This window comes from Myotis brandtii, unplaced genomic scaffold, assembly GCF_000412655.1.
Source record: "Myotis brandtii unplaced genomic scaffold, ASM41265v1 scaffold479, whole genome shotgun sequence".
NCBI classification, from domain to species: Eukaryota; Metazoa; Chordata; class Mammalia; order Chiroptera; family Vespertilionidae; genus Myotis; species Myotis brandtii.
The window spans coordinates 446,072-449,437 of NW_005368305.1; the positions used below are offsets into that span (position 1 = coordinate 446,072).

Sequence of the window (3,366 nt, forward strand, 5' to 3'; positions counted from 1 at the left end):
CCCGCTGGGGTGCCTGGCCAGCCTGGGTGAGGGGCTGAGGGCCATTTTCAGACTGGCCACACCCCTTCAGGGTGGGGGTCCCCACTGGAGTGCCTGGCCAGCCTGGGTGAGGGACTGATGGCTGCTTTCAGGCTGGCCAAGCCCCCCAGCAGGGACCTTCATTCCATGAGGATGTGGCCATCCTGGGTGAGGGGCTGACGGCTGTTTGCAGGCTGGCCACGGCCCCCAGCCACCCAAGCTCCAAGTGGAGGCTGGCTGGAAGCAGGTATCTGGGATTTATTTAGCTTCTATAATTGAAACTTTGTTGCTTTGAGTGGAGGCTAGAGCCGGCCAGGGCAGGCGGGAAGCTTGGCTTCCTCCATCGCTGGGGAAACCAAGCCTCCTGCTTGCTCCAGCTCCGTGGCTTCCAGCCGCCATCCTGGTTGGGTTAATTTGCATATAGTCGCTCTGATTGCCTGGTGGGCGTGGCTTGGGGCGTAGTGAAGGTATGGTCAATTTGCATGTTTCTCTTTTATTAGATTAGACTAGAGGCCCGGTGCACAAAAATTTGTGCACTCGGGGGGTCCCTCAGCCCAGCCTGTGCCCTCTCGTAGTCTGGGACCCCTCAGGGAATGTCCACACACAGGAGGCCTGGATGGCAGTGGAGCGGGCGGCGGCTCACCACGTCCCGCCCCACCGCCCTGGGTCACACACAGGAGGTCCGGATAGCACCTCACGCTGTCCCTCCCCGCCTGCAGTATGCAAATTTAATGGCCATCTTTGTTGGGTTAATTTGCATACTTTCTGATTGGCTGATGGGTGTAGCGATGGTATGGTCAATTAGCATCTTTGTCTTTTATTAATGTAGATGACAAACTGAGGCACAGAAAGGTCATATAATTCACTCAAGGTCACAGAGCTAGTAAATGGCAGAGTTAGGATTTGAACTCAGTGGATTTCGCTCTGGAGTTTGTTCTTAATCAGTATATTGCAGTGCCAAAAACATTGTAAAATTACAATTCTGAAGTTTATTTTAAAAAATTCTGGGCATTATTCTCATGTAATATCTAAAGAGCAGTGCATATCAGTTAGATACCTTCAGATTAAAAAATAATAGCTTTACCATTTTTCTTCTTGATGATTTTATTGTTCTGTGAGATGAGAAAGGGTGTCTGTACCTCTATTGGCTATATGCAATATCTCAATAAAAAAAGTCTAAATGTCTTAGTGTAACTTTGTTCAGGCCTTCATGCTTTAGAGTCTCTGGTCTGTCTGAGCTGTGACCATGTGTGTGAAATTCCCTTCCCTCAAATTACCACACAGCGCAGGTGTCCAGTCAGTGCACTCTTAGGAGGAACAAGATTTTATTGACACGTATGCCTTTTCATCAGAGTTTATTTGCAGAGTATACTCAAAGACTTGCCTCTGCTTCTCAAATTCTTCAACTATTTTATAACAAATAAATCCTTTTTTTAAAAAAAATTAAATCTTTATTGTTCAGATTATTACATTGGTTCCTCTTTTTTCCCACCATAACTCCCCTCCACCCAGTTCCCATCCCACCCTCCGCCCTCACTCCCCACCCATTGTCCTCATCCATAGGTGCACGATTATTGTCCAATCTCCTCCCGCACCCCCTACACCCTTTCCGCCCCCAAGAATAGTCAGTCCATTCCCTTTCTATGTCCCTGATTCTATTATAATCACCAGTTCATTCTGTTCATCAGATTATTTATTCACTTGATTTTTAGATTCACTTGTTGATAGATGTGTATTTGTTGTTCATAATTTGTATCTTTACCTTTTTCTTCTTCTTCCTCTTCTTAAAGGATACCTTTCAGCATTTCATATAATACTGGTTTGGTGGTGATGAACTCCTTTAGCTTTTCCTTATCTGTGAAGCTCTTTATCTGACCTTCAATTCTGAATGATAGCTTTGCTGGATAAAGTAATCTTGGTTGTAGGTTCTTGCTATTCATCACTTTGAATATTTCTTGCCACTCCCTTCTGGCCTGCAAAGTTTCTGTTGAGAAATCAGCTGACAGTCGTATGGGTACTCCCTTATAGGTAACTGACTTTTTTTCTCTTGCTGCTTTTAAGATTCTCTCTTTGTCTTTTGCTCTTGGCATTTTAATTATGATGTGTCTTGGTGTGGTCCTCTTTGGATTCCTTTTGTTTGGGGTTCTCTGCGCTTCCTGGACTTGGAAGTCTATTTCTTTCACCAGGTAGGGGAAGTTTTCTGTCATTATTTCTTCAAATAGGTTTTCAATATCTTGCCCTCTCTCTTCTTCTGGTACCCCTATAATTCTGATGTTGGTACGCTTGAAGTTGTCCCAGAGGCTCCTTACACTATCTTCGTATTTTTGGATTCTTTTTTCATTTTGCTTTTCCGGTTGGGTGTTTTTTGCTTCTTCGTATTTCAAATCTTTGACTTGATTCTTGCGATCCTCTGGTCTGCTGTTGGGAGTCTGTATAATATTCTTTATTTCAGTCAGTGTATGCTTAATTTCTAGTTGGTCCTTTATCACAACATCGAGGGTCTCACTAGATTTCTTAAGGATCTCAATACATTTATCGGCGGTTTCCATAAAATTCTTGAAAAATCTTAGAACCGTGGTTTTGAACTCTATATCCAGTCGTTTGCTGTCCTCCATTTCTGTCATTTGTGACCTGTTTCTTTGTCTTCGCATTTTGTCTGCTTCCCTGTGTTGGTAGAGTGGTTTTGTGTGCTAGGTGTCCTACAGGGCCCAGTGGCTCAGCCTCCCCAGTTACCTGAGGTGGACACTCTTGGTGCACCCCCTTGTGGGCTTTGTGCACAGTCTTGTTGTAGTTATGCCTTGATTGTTTTAGGTGTCACTGGGAGGAATTGACCTCCAGGCCAATTGGCAGTGAGAATCAGCTGTGTCTGCAGTGGGAGAACTTCTGTGCTGAAGACACCCTTCTGGGGCAAGACTTGCTTCAGTGGGGCTTTGGTGCTCACTGAGTCTGCCCCCTGAGTGTGTTCCTTATGAATCTGAGGAGTTGTAATCTGGGTGGTCCCACTCTGACCACTGGGTACACTGGCTCTTGGATCTAAGGAGGTGCTAATTAAGCCTCTTCCTGAGGTTACCCAGCAGGAGCTATGAAGAGATATGCAGATTCCCCTTCCTTTTTTGGGGGTTTGGGGGTGCCCAGATGAGGCCCAGCTGAGAAGCAATGCAAGCTGCTGTGGGGCCTTGGGCCTTCTCTTGGAAGTTCTGGGTCTGTCTGGCCCAGCTGCAATTTGTTAGGTAGTTGTCAGATTGTAAAGGACCCGGGCATTCATATGCAAAAGGCTTTGCAGCAGCCTGGATGGGGCGGGGTCTCAGAATCAACAGGGCGGAGCAAGCAGCTATGGCTGATTCCCAG

At 46.0% G+C, this 3,366-nt stretch overlaps 1 protein-coding gene across 4 annotated transcripts in view; it reads left to right on the forward strand.

Annotated features, from left to right (window-relative positions):
• Nucleotides 1–3,366, forward strand: part of CTAGE5 (CTAGE family, member 5) — a 126,545-nt gene that overhangs the window by 11,125 nt on the left and 112,054 nt on the right. The window lies entirely within an intron of this gene.